The 18,206-nt window shown below is 43.1% G+C and overlaps 1 pseudogene; it reads right to left on the bottom strand.

The window, feature by feature from the left end:
* Positions 1–376: 376 nt before the first annotated feature.
* On the bottom strand, positions 377–18,182 carry LOC114910417 (serine/threonine-protein kinase ULK2-like; annotated as a pseudogene).
* Positions 18,183–18,206: the final 24 nt, after the last annotated feature.

The following is an 18,206-nucleotide window of genomic DNA, read 5'->3' as shown; positions in this document are numbered from 1 at the left end:
CTTTTTTTTTTTTTAAACCAAAAAAAAAAAGAGAAAAAAAAACTGGTTTAAACATGCTTACAGCATGTCTTACATTTCCTTTCACACTGACTGGAAACTTATGTACAAAATATTTACAGTATAAATATCAATGTTAAGTGTATTTACTTCATAAATAATCTGTTTCATTATAATTTAACTAAAACATTTTATCTACTGAAATACAGTAATTTGAGCTATTTCAACCTGTTCTGGAAAAAATTATGATTCAAAGGCCCCTCTTGGGCAAATTCTTCCTGAGGTTTCTGACATACATTAGATGCTACAGTCAGTTATGATGCTGAGAGTAAATCTGAGTCAAAGAAGGGTTAAGGGGCAAGGGAAAGACCTCTAAATCATTAATTTCTGCCCTTTATTTCAGCACCAGCAAACTAGTATGACTACATAAGTTCCTGGAGTTTTGATACTATTTGTTGATATTCTATGCTTGTCTAAAATTAGATGCATTTATGTACATTCTACTACTTCATACTATGTATTCCTGGATCTTTAATACACAAAATAAATTTGTCCAATACTTTAGCTTTATCCATTGACAATTCATAAGCAATTAAATATTATGAAATCCACACTAGTAACTTTTTAATAGTTATATGTAACTTCTGTCTTACAGGGTTGTATACATATCTATTTAATAATTTGCCAAAGTTCTTATTTTTAGCCCTCTTTTGTTTTACATATCTGAATAGCCATACTTCTTTTACAGTCATTAAGGATGAAATGTTTCACCATACCGCCTCTACCTTGTACAATGCAAACTCATGAACTCTTTAAAAAAAAAAAAAAAAAAAAAAAAGTCCAGAGACTGACAGCTTGCTGTCAAAACTTTTGAAAAAATAGCTTTTAGTGTCTGAAATTGGTCTTCATGGTTCTGGTCTTGTGGCTCCAAGGTTTCATAATCCAGGGAATAAGTTGTCCCACCCATGAGGGTGTAGGTCATCATTTCATGTGGCTGTCCTTCAAAATAGCCCCACATAGCACTAGGTAAGTGAAGCAATTCGCTGATCCACACTGGCTTTAACTGCACAAAAGACACAAAAATAGACAGCATGATTATGTGCCAATACAGCGAGCGCATACACTATACACAACATGGCTCAACAGTTAAATATACCTACACACTACAAAGTCAGAGTTCAAAGAGTATAAGCTGTTTATTTTGAAAAAATCTCTCATCTCAACAAAGTGAGAAAGAAGGATCCACTCACACTTGCTGAGATTTTCAACATCTGTGGGGTCTGGGAGGATTTTGGACAAGCCCTCCAGAAGCACAGAGGCTTTGTTGTATCGGCTGCCAACGTCCTTCCCCTGATGGAACATCTCATCCAATGCAGTGGATTTTACCTGGGTAAAGGGCAAGGGCATAGAAAAAGCAACCATATTGGTTCTACTTGATTACAGGACTGAACTGATTTATCAGACAGCTGTCAACTGACCAAGAAAAAAGTAAACAAGAGGGTCACCGGGACCTACCCATGGAGCCAGGCCTGGGGGTAGTGTTCGTAGGCGAGCGCCTGGTGGCCGGGCAGCCCACATAGCTCGGCCGGGCTCAGCCTGAAAAGGCATCGTGGGGAGGGGGCCATGTGGGCCCACCACCTGCAAGGTCCAGCATGGGGGTCCGGTGCTATGTATACCTGGCAGCGGGAAGGGGTGGGGTGGCGCATGGCGTTACGGCCCCTCGTAACAAAAACTGGCTCTTGGTACGTGGAATGTCACCTCACTTCGGGGGAAGGAGCCGGAACTGGTGCGGGAGGTTGAGAAATAGCAACTAGATATAGTTGGGCTCACCTCCACTCACAGTGTTGACTCTGGAACCAAACTCCTCGATAAAGGGTGGTTTCTCTCCTACTCAGGAGTTGCACAAGGTGAGAGGCGCCGGGCGGATGTGAGGATACTCACAAGCCCCTGGCTAGCTGCCATACAGTTGGAGCTTGCCCCAGTGGATGAGAGGGTCCCCTCAATGCGACTTAGGGTCGCAGAGAGGAAAACTTTGACTGTTGTGTGTGTTTATGCACCAAACAGCAGTTCAGAGTATTCGGCCTTCTTGGAGAAGGTGGGAAGGGTTCTGGACAGGGCCCCACCTACAGACTCCATAGTCCTGCTGGGAGACTTCAACGCTCACGTTGGCAATGACTGGGAATATGGCGGGGGGTGATTGGGAAGAACGGCCTGCCCGATCTGAACCCGAATGATGAAATGTTATTGGACTTCTGTGCTAGTCATGGTTTGTCCATAACACCATGTTTGAACACAAGAATGTTCATAAGTGTACTTGGTACCAGAGCTCCTTGGGCCAAAGGTCAATGATCGACTTTGTAGTCGTTTCTTCTGACTTGAGGCCACATGTCTGGACACTCGGGTGAAGAGAGGTGCTGAACTGTCAACTGATCACCATCTGGTGGTGAGTTGGATCAGGTGGCGGGGAAAACTGATGGACAGACCCGGTAGGCCCAGACATTTAATGAGGGTGTGCTGAGAACGACTGTCAGAGGACCTTAGTCTGGAATGATTTTAACTCACACCTCCTGGAGAGCTTCTCTTATGTCCCGGAGGAGGTAGGGGACATGGAGTCTGAATGGACCCTGTTCAAAACCTCCATTGTGGAAGCAGCCAAGCACAGCTGTGGCCAAAAGCTTGTTGGTGCCAGCCAGGCTGCAACCCGAGAACCTGCTGGTGGACACCGGTGGTGAGGGAAGCTGTCAAGCTCAAGGAGGAGGCCTTTAGGGCCTGGTTGGCTCTGGGGACTCCTGACTCAGCAGACAGGTACCGGCAGGCGAAAAGGCAGCAGCGGCTGCGGCTGCAGAAGCTCCACAGTGGCAAAGCACCGGGGGTGGATGAGATCCGCCTGGAAATGCTTAAGGCCCTGGATGTTGCAGGGCTGTCATGGTTGACACGCCTCTGCAATGTTGCATGGACCTCGGGGACAGTGCCCTTGGATTGGCAAACTGGGGTGGTGATCCCTATCTTTAAGAAAGGGACCGGAGAGTGCATGCTAACTATCAGGGCATCACACTTCTCAGCCTCCCTGGGGAAAGTCTATGCTGGGGTGCTGGAGAGGAGGCTCTGGCTGATAGTTGAACCTCAGATTGAAGAGGAACAATACGGATTCCGCCCTGGCTGTGGAACAGTGGACCAGCTTTTTCCCTCTCACAGATCATTGAAGGGGCATGGAAATTTGCTAGTCCAGTCTACATGTGTTTTGTGGACTTGGAGAAGGCCTATCACTGTGTTCCCCGGGAAATTCTGTGGGAGGTGCTTCGAGAGTATGGGGTACCGGGGCCAATACTGCGGGCCCTTCGGTCCTTGTACATACGGAGCGAAAGCTGTGTCCGCATACTCTGCACTAAGTCAGGCCTGTTCAGTGTGGGTGTGGGACTCTGTCAAGGTTGTGCCTTGTCTCCACTCCTGTTTGTGGTTTTCGTGGACAGGATATCAAGGCACAGTCGAGGTCAGGAGGGCATTCTGTATGGGAGTCGGAAGGTGACATCTCTGTTTTTTTCAGATAATGATGTCCTTTTGGCACCGTCGCATGGCTGCCTCCAGCACGCACTGGAACGGTTTGCAGCCGAGTGTGAAACAGTGGGAATGAGGATCAGCACCTCAAAGTCTGAGTCCATGGTTCTCTCATGGAAAAGGATGGTATGCCCCATCCAGGTAAGGGGAGAGTTTTTGCCCCAGGTGGAGGAGTTCAAGTATCTTGGGGTCTTGTTCACGAGTGAGGGAAGAAGGGAGCGTGAGATCAGCCACAGACTGCAGACTGGGAGCAGCGGCAGCAGTAATGCGGTTGCTATACCGAACTGTAGTGATGAAGGGGAAGCTGAGCCATAAGGCAAAGCTCTCCATTTACCGGTCGATCTACGTCCCTACCCTCACCTATGGTCATCAACTCTGGGTGATGACCAAAAGAATAAGATCGCGGATACAAGCGGCCGAAATGAGTTTTCTCCGCGGGGGTGCTGGGACTCACTCTCCATGACAGGGTGAGGAGTTCGGACATCCGGAAGGAACTCGGAGTAGAGCCGCTACTCCTTCACATTGAGAGGAGCCAGTTGAGGTGGTTCGGGCATCTGATAAGGATGCCCCCTGGGCGCCTCCCTTTGGAGGTATACCAGGCACGGCCAACTGGGACGAGGCCCCGAGGTCAGCCTAGGACCCGCTGGAGGGATTATACGTTTATATAACTGGATTATATTCCCAGTTGGCCTGGGAACGGCTGGGGATCCCCCAGGTTGAGCTGGAGGAAGTTGCGGGGGACAGGGGCGGCTGGGCCTCTCTGCTCTCCCTGCTGCCACCGCGACCCTTTTAGGACAAGCGGGACAGAAGATGGATGGACAGAGTCTAGTACTGATTGCTTACATCAATTGAAAAAAAATAACCATAAAACATTTGACTCAATAGATGCTAGTGAAAACCTTTCATTTGGGAAGCCTTTGGGGTGAGTTTTACAGAAATCAAAGGCACATACATATTTCCACAGCATGCTATGAGGAAAGGCAGTTTTAGTAACATTTCTTATCTGTGATTGCCTGTCAACTGTTTCTGAAGGCTCACCATTTCCACTGCATATTCATAGATGAGCTTCTCCGCAGTCACAATGCTGACCTGGTCTGCAAAGCGCTGTTTGTCAGAGAAGAAGCGGTGGAGGCACTCTGTAAGATGGCGACAGGAGGCAACACTTGCCTTGTAGTTGTTGTTCAGTGTCTTCACCACTGAGAAGAAAGAATTATCAAGCAGGCATGTCAGAAAACCCAAGGAAACCATAATCCTGCTGACAATCATTACCATGAACTCATGTGGCATTTAGCTGAAATGACTATAAGGGGGTGGTGGTGAGCCCATATAAACAGCACTGAGATTGCAGCTATCCTTTGTTGTAGATGAGCAAACTTAAGACAGAGATTCAGTTTGAAGAAAGTAGACAGAATGCTGAAATTCTGGGAGCAGGTGTTCAACTTGTGAAAAACATTTTGATACTTATACCGAAGGCAATAATTCAAGCTAACTACATCCACCCACTAAGTTCAGGAATGAAATCTGCTAGACCTGATTAGGAGAAATAAAAAGTTCTGCTGACAAACAAAACATGTAACAAAGTTGACAGAACTCTGACAGTCCGATTCTGCTAAGCCTTCAACGCACACATTAGAACAAACGATGGAACCCACCGTCACAGCTGAACCTACCCTGTTTGACTGCAGTAGAAGGGTGTAGCTTTGCTGACTTAACTGAGCCTTGGCCAGGTGCAGTGCAGACTCCTGGAGCTGAGCTACCTTCATGTACAGGATCAGTTGCTCCACCTGTCTGCAGAAGGTGACAAAATAAAGACCTTAAAGAATTCTCAGTCGTGATCAAATCAGTAAAACGTGGAAATATGGAACACACAATGTAGGTTGTGTAGTATGCATTATACATCTTCCATATGCGCATACAGAAAATACATTAAAAAAAATTTATAAAAGCTACATTAATAACATTTCTATTACTACTTGTGTTTGTCTTGAAAGGACTGACAACCCATCTTTTTTGGTACAGTATTACCCCTGGCAAGCGGTTTCTTTGAGCTGACGAGCATGACCATATTAATGTTAACCCACATGAGCACATTATCTATAATTTGACAAAATACAGACGGCGAGCAACACAGCAAGTAGCACTGGCCAATCACAGGCCATGGAGTTTAAGTCTTGTTCCATCTTTGACCCATGTCACATGGGTCACTCATCCATATATCAGTGGAACACACTGTCACTCACACACTATGGGTGAACCCGAACAGCATGTCTTTGTACTGTGGGAGGAAACCCCACGCAGACACGGGGAAAACATGCAAACTCCACACAGACTCTCCTTATATCAGCTTGCCGAGAATCTCAAAGGCATGCAAAAACTGCTAAGCCTGGTGACTGGCTTCTGTGAAAACTACTGACTGAAATAATACGGACACCTTTTACATTGCTTCCATCGCTGAACTGTTTTGTTCTAGTGTGCAAGGAAAAGCTGCTCAAACTGCATTGCACTGGGACTGCATTTTTCCTTTTAAAACCTGCCACTGGTGGGAGTAACACGATAGCAAAGGTTACAGACAACATAATGGGTAAAAATACCAACAAACTGAATTATAGTGCAATTCCATTAAAAAAAGTATATATTTTCATATACATTTCATAACTGAGGGCCAAGTACAATTCTGTTCTTGGATAAAATGATTTTATATGGTTATGATGGCAGGGCTGATGATTATAAATGAAAATCTTGATGATGGGCAACCTCATAATATAGTTTTACTCCTCCCACTCACCCCCACTGTTGGCTGAGCTGCCCAACCTGGTGGACGACCATGCTGTCCTGGGGACTGTAGAACTCTGTGCTGCTCACCCGCAATGTAGCCATCTCCATTACAGCATCAGTGAATGAAAGCATTGTGCGCAGGTGAGCCAGAATATCGGCATGTTCCTGCTATAACCAGAAGATAAATCTGTACAAATCCGTGCAAATACAGATAAACACAACAATAGACACAGCCTCACAGCTCTTTGCATTCATAAGAACATAATTAAAACATAGTATAAAATCCCACAGCACACATAACCCCAAGGTGCAAAACAAGTCAAAGTTCTATTCCTCTCCAGGACTTCTTATATTTCATTCAAAGTTAATTTTCGCAAGTATAAGTTATGACTATCAAAATTTCATTAGGGTGAAAACACAATATGAACTTCCAGATGATGGTTGACTAACATGAGACAAGGAGAAAATGTGAGACACCAGGGAGCACTGCTTCCTTTTAACCTCCATGAGAGTCTCCTCAGGCAGTTCAGGAGCTGTGAAGGCAATGAGATTCTCCAGGCTGGGTGTGGGGCTACTGATGGCGACACCCTGTGGAAGGGTTGTAGAGCCCCTCTGGCCAACCATACCCCTTCTGGTTGCTGTGAAGACATTTACATTTAGTTATTTAGCAGACACCTTTCTCCTTCGCAAATCACAATGAATACTACATAGCATTTATCTGAATTTTTTTTTTTTACTCAAGGTGATACTCTACACATAACCCAGTCAATCACTCATCACTATCCAGAGTCAATCTCTGGCTCTCACCTGCATACCAGAGGAATATAACACATTCTCTCACACATTCCATGGGCAATTTACAGTCACCAGTTAAACGGAAATACATCTTTGAAGGTGGGGGAAAGCAGAGCACCAGGAGGAAACCTACATGAATGTGGGAAGAACATGCAAACGCCATACAGACTGAGCAGGGATTCAATGCACATGGTTTAGCACCATCCAGCACTGTGAGACAACAGTGCTATTCACTGTGCCACTGTGATGCCAGCTGAAACACCAACAGAAAGTGTAAATATGTCCCTAGCTGCTACAGTAGAGCAACTGGGAAACACTAGGCCCCTGAGCTTGCTGCGTAGTGACATTGTATTTAAACATGCTATACATATACAAGTTTTCTGAATTATGTTTTTAAACTAATTATCAACAATCTAAGATATTAATAGCACTTATCTGAGCTATTCAGATACGTCACATTTTACAGCCTCCCCCCGATGCTTAAAATTTCCTTGAAATAAGCAAGGCCAGACATGGGGTGGTGGAAAAAACAGATGACACTGAAGTCTAGGTGCAACAGGCCTACCTGTGTTCCACAGCTTCTCTGCATTGATACAGTCAGTGCTGCAGTGTAGGGTCCGTCTCTGTAAGCCTGGTATTATAGATCCTTCCGAGAGTCGCCCAGCACTGACAGATCTAAAGGAAATGCAATCAGACTGAAATTATGTACTGCATTACATTGTAATGACACCATGTTAATTTACCACATTTCTGGTTTTTAGCAGAAAAATCTAAATCCTATCAACTGACTGATGACGAATGAAGAAAAATTTAAGAAATTCAATTTTTTGCTCACCTGCCAAAATAGCTCCTGGTGGCCCCACGACTAGGATAGCGGGCACGGAGGACTGGTACATGCCCCTGATGGCAAAAGACACTACGACTCCTGGGAGGTGGGCCAAGTTGGCAGCAAGATGCAGGGTACTTGTGGACCTCCAATGGATCCAAGTTCTGTGCAAGACCAACGGAGAAGTGGCTGTCAAGCATCGGATCTCTGAGTCAGTCATTCAAAAAAGAAAAGCGTAACAAGGATTTCCCCAGAAGTAGCTTACAATACTTGGCGTGATGAGAAGCTACCTTGGTTGGAGAGTCAATGATGGTGGGTAAAGGGGTTTTCAGCAGCCAATCAAAGAACTGAGGGGAGGCACCCAAGCTGCTGGGGCGAGAATTCTTTCCAAAGGGGCATCCGCACTGTCCCACTGAACCGGTTGTGTGCAAGGGGTCTGAGAACTGTTTGAAGAGCTTTCGCCTGTCAGACATTCAGTCTGGGAAAAAGCCCTATGCACCTGGGATTGGGGGCCTGTCACAAACAAGAAGTACATGCATGGAAAAATGTAGGCTCACAGCATGCCTCTTTTACAAATGTTTAAAATACCAACAGCACAATAAATGCAGCTTCACAAAATAAACTAGCTGCCAGAGCACAAGAGTAACCCAGCCTGGACTCACACACAGGAAAGAGACAAACAGGAACAGTATACATCACATCTACAAAATACACTAACCTCAGAGGACTTTCACACAGATGGTCCTGAAGACAGAAACCAATAAATATAAAAACACATTAACCAGCAAACAAGCCTTACCATGAAGCAAGGGAGAGTATGGTCGACAGGGATCTGTGCATTGGTGAAGACTGACAGGCCGAACCACATCTGTGGAGCATGACGACCCCAAACATACCCTTGGGAAGGCCACGGGACTGGTGCTGGATCGCCGAAGGGTACTGGTCCTGAGGAAACACAGACATATATATATAAATACAAGTGCGTGCGTGTGTACACACATAGTATATGTAAATAAGACAGACCCACATGCGCAAAGAAAAAATGCAAGCCATACAAAAAAATCCATCCAAATCGGCTCACTGTAACAAACATGGACAGAAGAAAAGACAAGCCAGTAGACATAGTACTTATATATTCCAGCCCACACCTGCATACCCAATTCCAAGAATTCAAGTTTTCAGCAGATACAGTTCTTCCAATGTATCAGCACACCACACAATCCTGCAGGAAACCTCCTTACTCAACCATTATAGGAAACATTTCAGAGAGAGAAAAAAAAAAAAAAAAAAAAAAACAAATGCTACTGTGAAATTTTTTTTTGCGGTGTTATGCATGTCAGTCCTGTAAGGCTACGTATAGGACTCTGCTCTCGAAGGGTATACACACAGTTCACTTTATAACACTAAGAATGTGACCTTGACAAAGCTATACAGATAAACCTGATTTGTAAGTCTTTTTTGTATAACTCTGTGCATGCAGGTTCTCAATCAGCATTAAAATCCTCTATTACAGAACTGGTCTTGAGCACTGTGTAACCAACAGAACAAAAAGCACCTTTTTTTTTTTTTTTATAAACCAGGCTAGCAACACAGACCTTAAATAGTTTTAAAGAGAGAAATGGCACAACGGAATTCCATGAAGAACATGAGGGTCTCTCACATAAGTCTGTGAATAAGAGGCAATGGCTCTGATGTCAGTCTCGGTCAAAATCACAAATGTGCACTATTGTCACACACAAGACACAGACAAAGAGAGGAAAAAAAGATTGTAAAAGGCTGGGATTATTTTGTTTTCAGATTTTGCTTTGGATTCCTCTTTGGCTTTGCTGCATGATAGCTGTGTGCCACATTCAGCAAGTCAGCATTTTGCATTTATTCATTTAGCTGACGCTTTTCTCTAAAGCGACTTACAATGTTAAGGCATTTTGTTTACGACCAGGATTTATTTATTTTTTTCCTTGTGCCAAAGTTCTTTCCCGCACCTTTAAGGTACTTCCCATTTTTGGTCAAAGGCACAGAGCGTGGTGTGGTAAACCGAAGACGAGCACATGCTGACAGAGGAGGACCCTGCTGCCACCTGCAGCTGGAACACGGGGTGGCAGCTGATCTGACAGGGGTGAGTATGCAGTTGTGCTTCCCAGCAACCTAAGGGAGTAAGCAAACATAGTGAAGAGAGGCACATTGGTTGCTACAGGGGGTGTGCACTGCCAGGGACATCCACCTACCTTCCAATCAGGAAGCATTCACTGGACTGATGACAATTCAGTCTTGTTGGCCGACACTTGCTGAAGGGCATCTGGCCAGTCACTCTAGGGTGAAATGTGCTGGATGATCCTTGGCCAGCTGCTTTCAGTAGACAGGAATCGTTGGATGTTCTTTGGCTGATTGATCCCACTGGAAGAACATCTACAAGGTGAAAAAGAGAAGACCATGAAGAAATCACTGGATAACAGTTTAAAAATCAAGAGACATTACTACTACTACATTGCTTAGTTCATTGCTGCACTACTTTAACACTTGTTTAAAGTGACTACAGTATTCTACTGGAGCATTTAAGTGCAAATACTTTATTCAAAGTTGTCTCAGTAGGCATAGGGCATGGCACTCGATCTGGCAACCTTCAAATTACAAGTCCATGTACCTAACCATTACACTACCCGATTTGTTACAGCTTTAAATTGGTTATAAAATACTGTACATAGATGCTGTGAATTTTGTACAGCATGTGTGTTTTGTGTATGTACTGCACACTCTTGTGTAACTAACTACCGTGTATATATACTGAATTTAGAATGTGGGAGCAAAATGGATATATTGGGCTGGTGGGACCTGACATACATCTACTGTTACTGGACAGGGTAGACACCACAGAAACATCTCTGTTCAAGGCTCCTGACTCCATGATCATCTGGGTCTGTTTGGTTGTAGTTGAATCCGGTTCCTCTGCCAGCTCCAGAAGAATAAGTGGTTCCACCACAGACTGAGCAATCAGGGAGAAGACTCTTAGTGAATCAGTCAGGTGGAAGACATGACATGATCTTAGTATTACACACACACACACATTTTCAGAACCGCTTGCCCCATACGGGGTCACGGGGAACCGGAGCCTAACCCAGCAACTCGGGGCGTAAGGCTGGAGGGGGAGGGGACACACCCAGGACGGGACGCCAGTCCGTCGCAAGGCACCCCAAGCGGGACTCGAACCCCAGACCCACCGGAGAGCAGGACTGTGGTCCAACCCACTGCACCACCGCACCCCCTCGATCTTAGTATTAAGCCCTCAAAAATATTTTGATGTGATGTATTCAACATGTGGTCTAAGAGGCACATTTAATATATACCAATGCTTACAAGGGACTTAAACAGACCACAGTTATGACTAAAAGATATTGCTAGTGCAGTTCAATTTGAGCCCAGACATTGTACCTAAAATTAAATTGTGAACAACCCAGTTAAGAACATTATAGACTATAATCAGCCGTACACATCGATCATTGCTCCTAAACTGTGGAATGAGTTTCCACTTAACATCATGACTGCTGCCAGTATGCCAACTTTTGAAGAACTATCTGTTCACACATTGCTCTAAAAATATCTAGCATCTTTCAGTTTGTATCATTCAGTGAGCTTTTTAGCATATTTCACTGTACTCAGTCAGTTTCCCTTTGTTATTGATTCTGGCTATTGTGGCTAGTCCAGATCTGATCTTTTTTTCTAAACCTTAGACTGTCATCAAATTGCCAGCAGGTAACCTTGTAAGCACTTTATATTGTACTAAACTTATGACTGTAAGATGTCTTTGACAAAGGAATCAAATAAGCAACAATATATAGCATAAACTGTAAATGATGGTTTGAGAACACCAACTCTTTACTGAATACAGTTAAGATCATCAAGCATACTGTAAATTAGCACTGTTGTTATGACATGAATGGATTTCTGAAGGAAGACTAGGCAGCTATTTCCAGAAGCAAGGTCCACCATAGTGGAAGATGATGTTAGGGATAGAGGGTAGAGGGAGGTGACATGAGATCATTACCTTTGTGGAGCTGTTGCGGCACGAGGGAGACCAGCCCAGGGCAAACCCAGTGCAGCTAGCCATGGGCAATGGGGAGCCTGCAGGGAAATGCATCCTTTGTACAGAGCAACCATTATAACCCCTTCATGCACATCAAGGCTCAAGTATGAGTAGTGGCTTAATGTCAGTCAACCTGTGGTGCCTTGGTGGGGTGCTACGGCAGTGTGCCATGGCTGCCTTTAAACAAATATGTAATTGTGATGTGCTTTCTCTGCACACTGTCCACTGTCCTTTGAGTCCTCTGCAGCCTACTTTTTCAAATGCTTCCATAAATACATCGGTAAACACTCCTACATTTAGAGCATCTTTGTACTCACATTTTCTGACAACTGCTGCTGATATCAGAAAGGGATGGCTGAAGAATGCATCTGCATAGTAAAGTAAAATGATTTTACTCAGAGATTCCATTAATAGTTCCTTGCATGTCACATTAATAATCATTTAGACTGGTTGTATGATACTGTCACTGCTTGGCAGATTTGACCATGTTGTTGCTCAGTCTCTCTCTGTTATGGTAACCATAGGTTTAATTGTTTGGTTTATGGTGTGGTTTACTGACTATGTAACCTATTGACTAACCAAAATCCATACGGTATTTCTGATCCTTCCGCAGCAGGCCTAGCAGTAGGTCGGTCAAATGTGCCGATGTGCCAGGTGGTATGCTGAGAAACCCACACACAGAGAAAATCAAAAACAGATTCGGTACAAACACTAATGATTTCCAAACAGAATGCAGTAACCAACAAAACAACTAATTCTGTAACACTTCGCATCTTACTCTGGCACCAAGATCCTGCTCTTCTCATAAAAGAGCCTCAGTTCCTGGGGGCTGCTGGCCTGCAAGAGGCCCACAAAGCATGATGAGCAAAGGGCCCATTTTCCCTAATCTACTGGTGATGAATACATCTTTATTAACTGTACTTTAATGCTAATGGAAACTAATAATGGATACTTCAGGTTCTGCCTACCTGAAAGGGTGGCTTGCCCACTAGGCACTGGTACACCACAGCCCCAATACTCCACAAATCTGCTTTGGCACCATAGCTCTGGGACATAATTACCTCTGGAGCCTAGTCCAGAGCAGGGGGCATATGAAACATAGAAAGACAACAGAGAAGTTCTGTTCATTATAAAAGCAACAATGAAAGGCTTTCAAAGGGATGAGCTGTAAAATGGTCATACTTGTTGAATCGCATTGCTCATTGGATGATGTTTCATGACGAGCTTTAAAAAGATTTTTTTTTTTTTTAAAAAAAAAAATAAAAATGCAGTCTCAGCTTTACAAACTGTACCACATCTGGAGTTAGAATGATTTGGTGGTTATTGTACCATACACGATAATTTGTGCAGCACTGTTTAGTTTCTCCGTATCAAGTCTTTGAAGCAGAACAGTTGTGGAATGAAGTCGACTTATCACACTTCACTAGACTTGACACCCTGATTATACATATGAAGAGATTAGACACATCTACAACCACCGGCAGATGTAAAACACACACTCACCATATACATCGGGGATCCGCAGAGCGTGGCTGCCATCATGTTACTTTGAAGGTGTCGTGCAAACCCAAAGTCACCTGAAGTAATAAGAGGATAGTTAATAATCAAAGGAACAGTAACCTGACAGGTTACAACAAACAGTCCCACAGCAGGGCTGTACTAATAGTCAGGCATCAGCAGCAAGGCTGGATAGAATGAACTTACCTATTTTGACGCAAATTCCTCCAGGGCTGGACCTCCTGCTGATCTTGTGAGACAGCAGGATATTCTGAGGCTTGATGTCACGGTGGACAATGCCCTTGCTGTGCAGCACCTGCATGGCAGCAGCAATCTGCTTCAGAAGCCCCCGCAATACATCCTCCCTCAGGGTCCATTAGCTGCAAAAAGGGTCACAGATAATAAAAATTCACAATTTTGCCTAGGTCAGTCTGAACCAGTCACTCTCATCCACCCGCTCATCCACACCCTTTGCCAATCCACAAACAATTACGTGCATTAGGAAGAAAACCATTCATGAAGACACTTCCACTAAAATGAGATGCTGAATTGTTCTTCCAAGAACAAAAAAAATTTGCCTTGCCACAACCAATACAAATTCAGTTTGATCTAAGCCAACAAAGTCATCACATTTTGAACACGTAGCTCCAGAAACTAGCCTAAAAACAAAAAACTTCAGATTTTGTTTTGGTGATACCTAATAGTTAACTCCAAATAAACAGAGCTCTTATGAAAGATACACAAGTGGCTTGCCTTGCAAGTAGTCTGCCAAGTCACCTCCATTGCAGTACTGTAAAAGTATAGAAAAGGGCTTTGATGAGCAAACAGTAAATGTAAGGATAAAAAGGTAACTGTCTTGCATAAGGTGTGTGCTGCTTATTTGTGATTGTGACAATGTGATGCTACTATGGAGACCTGATTTAAAAGCAAATAGAAAATTTGTTATGTTTTTTTTTTTTCTGTGGATAACAGGTGCTGAGGCTAAGGCCACAGAATCTCCTCTACACTATACCTCTGAATCTTTCAATTACTCAGTTCTAGTATCTTATTTGTTCCATTCTGTCTTCCTGCTCCTCTCCTGCTGCTACAAATCTGAATAAATATTTTAATGTCTCATAAGGCTGGGACTCTTCTCATGGTTGAGCAGCAGGAAATAGGAACTGAAGATTCATGCATTACCCTGGGAACCATAGATATTTTGTTTTTTTCAAAACCTGTAATGACCCTGCATTGCTCAGAGAACCACATACATTGTTATGATGTTTCCTTCTGTTCTTCTACAAAACTCTGTGCTCACAACACTTGCCCTTTATATAATATTAAAGAAATTATCCGTTTCAAAACATGTACTGTACCACTGACCATATAAATCTCTCTCTGTCAAACAGGGTATCGTATATATAGCATGTGTGTCTCTCTAAGTCTTTAAAGAGGAAAGCAGTTGCATGTGGAGCCTGTAGCCTTGTCTGACCTGTTACAGAAATCAATATCTAGCATATGAGCAGACACACATTAATAGGTTCTCCCTTCTAAACAATACAAACCCACTACTATAAATCACATTACCTCCATCACCAAGAACACAGACGAGGACGTTTCCTATGAGAACAGCAGAAGAGGACAAGAATGTTATGTCACATCTAGTCATCATCATGCAGCAGAGATCACCATGATGTTCCACTTCTGAGGCACACCCTTGTATGCCTTTATGCAGTTACTCTTCTATGCAGTGTGATGTGTACTGGTTCATACTGTATGGTGGAACGTGGAAAAACTGGATTATATTCAAGAATCACGTGTCTGCATCCAAATCTCTCCTTATGTTGATGTAATGCACTCTGTACTGTTCTCTGAGATGTATGTCACTTTGGAGAAAAGTGTCTGCTAAATGAAAAAGTGTAAAATGTATCATTCTTCCTCTGTTTTTTTTTCCCCTTTGAAGTTAAATGTTATCACAATGGCTAACTGTAGACTCAAAACTGAATAGGCACAACACCATTACTAATTGCTTTCACAGTTACAAGCACTTCACCCATAGAAATTATTTACAGATCTGCCATGTACATGCTTTCCAATGTTTATTAACGAGACCCTACCTCTCTGATTTTTTCCACTTTGATGCACGATGGTTAACTAAACCTTCTAGCAATTTAGCTGAATCAGAAAATGTAGGCATTATCCAGATGATGCGATGCATTGTTATGGTGAGTATCAGTGGTCGCAGTAAGCATGAGAAGGGCCTGTTTTACTAGCCCGTTCTCTCACAACATACTGGCTACATTTCTGTAAAATAGACACATGTCTGTTCCTGGTGGTTGCAGGTTAAATTCCACACTCAGTTATCTAATCATGCTGTAGCCAAACCAAAGCAGTTGGCCCACTGGTGAAGAAATCACCTTTAAGGGAAGAAACTTCGAGTTACCACACAAGAATGTACACACAGCTCAGCTTGCAAACGTCCCCCTTTCCTTTACTGAATTTCCCAAACAAGCCAGTGCTGCAGATTTCATCAGAGCAAAGAAACATGACACTGGAAGTTACTCTGAGTTGGGCTGGCAGGTCCCAGACAAGATCAAGCTCCTCATTGCTAGTTCCTCACAAGGGAAACAGCAAGTAAGTCTTGGCCAGTGCAAATGGGTAGCCTGGCCTCTTTAGCATATTGCTGAGTCCATCATTCTAGAGACACTTGATACCCTGGGACTGGGAGTCATACCAGAACATGCTGATTGTCTAACTCCATTATGTGGAGCTATATTAAAGTCTGCCTTACTCCATCCTGTGCACGTAGGGATGTCATCTTAGGAAATGACAACACTGGCCCTTAAAAAACAGACTTCTAAACCCCTAGGTCAGGGATACTCATCCTTGCATTTAGTTTAGGGATGGTCATAAGTTTCTCTACCTAGCTGTTACTTCAGCACTGGGTATGACCCGAGTGAGTCTCACAGATAAAACATTCTAAAAATACACCCATTGCTCACATAAAAGAATTAATTTATTCAGTGAGATTACCCTGTTAGGCAAATTCCTTCTGACAGCAGGTTTCATGAGGGGAAAAAAAAAAAAAAAAAAAGTTCCTTGACTAGAAGTACATCACTTAAAATTAATCAAAATACCAAAACAAGAGGTATTTTTTGCATAAGAATGTTATGACCAAAATTGTTATAAAATCCTCATGCCTGCCTCTTGAATCTTCTTGCTTGGATAATTGTTACTCCTTGGATCAATCTACTCACACCTCTGCTTCTCTCAAAACAACGATGCTATAATTCGCTCCAGCAGATGCATCCTGCACCAAGCATCCATACGATTCACTCTTATCAAACAACAAACTCTAAGCATGTTCTGGTAGAGATCCTGCCTGGACTACTGCAACTCCCTCCTGTCTGGCCTTCCGACCTCCATCAAACCTCATATTGTCAAAAGCTGTTGTAGCTCTTTTTCAATGGAGTGAAACCCTGTTATATGAGGACCAAGTATTTCCCCACCCCCACTATGGAGCATCTAAAGACATAGTTGGGATAAAAACAGATTCATGTAAAGCCACCAGTGTAAATTTAATACAGAACTGGATACATACAATGAGTCAAAGCTAATTTATCAATTTATTTTTAACAGAAAATTGCTAAGCAAACCACCTTCATCTAGCAACACACTTCTCAGTTAGGCTTAAGCACAGCTGAAACAGAGAAAAGAAAAGAAAAAAAAAAAAAATCACATGATAAAGCTAAATCCTGCTTGTCATACTAACAGCATACTGAAGGAAGATAAAAACTTACTCGAAAGTCATAGAGAGCCACAATGTTTTCATGGTAAAGTTCCTTTGGAGGAAAAAAGGTGATATATTAATGTAAAGCCAAAACTTTTAAATTTTACATTTATTTAAAAGCAGTAATAGTATGAATACTATACATTAGCATACTATCATACTATAGTAATAGTATAGTTTTTCACAGTGTGTAAACACCAGAATTCAGCAAGAACAAAATTCTTGTTTACCTTCAGTATTTTGATCTCCTTCCCTAAGAGGAAATGAGATTTGGACAGATTCTTCTTGCAGATGCTTTTTATGGCCACTTCCCAACTGGTTTTCTGCAAGAAATAAATCACTGTTAAAAGGGGGGGGGGAGGTATTTTAATAAATCGACAAAGATGATGGAATCTTTTTTTTGCGCATTCACCATCTTACTCTTTCTGTAAGTTTCATTCACAGAATAACATCAAGAATAAGAGCAAGTCACAAGGTTGAGTTTTGGTATCACTGCTGGTGAAACCTGCCAGCTCAGCAATCTTGCTGCAAGTGTGTATCACAGTAAATGTTAAATACTGCTGTGTTTAACACCTGTCTGTACCATTTACTGCCAACGACTTGACTCCACAAGCAATTTTTCCCAGCCTTGTTCACAGCAGCGAGGTGATCATGTTCTACACAAGGACATGGATGTTGCACCCATGCCCATGTCCTCGTGTAGGACATGATGACCTCGCTGCTGTGAACAAGACTGGAAAAATAACAGTACGATCGTGTAGTGAATGTTACACAGACTGAGTTAATAATGGGACGTTTTACCTCTTGTGACGTCCCTTGAACACAACAGCGTACGCTCCATGTCCCACCAGGTCTTTTTTATTATACTCAAAATCACCAACCGTCTCCATTTCGGGAAGGAAAAAAAAAACGGG

This window comes from Scleropages formosus, chromosome 4, assembly GCF_900964775.1.
Source record: "Scleropages formosus chromosome 4, fSclFor1.1, whole genome shotgun sequence".
Lineage (NCBI taxonomy): Eukaryota > Metazoa > Chordata > Actinopteri > Osteoglossiformes > Osteoglossidae > Scleropages > Scleropages formosus.
Note: the sequence above shows the minus strand (reverse complement) of the source record. Positions and strands in the feature narration are given on the sequence as shown.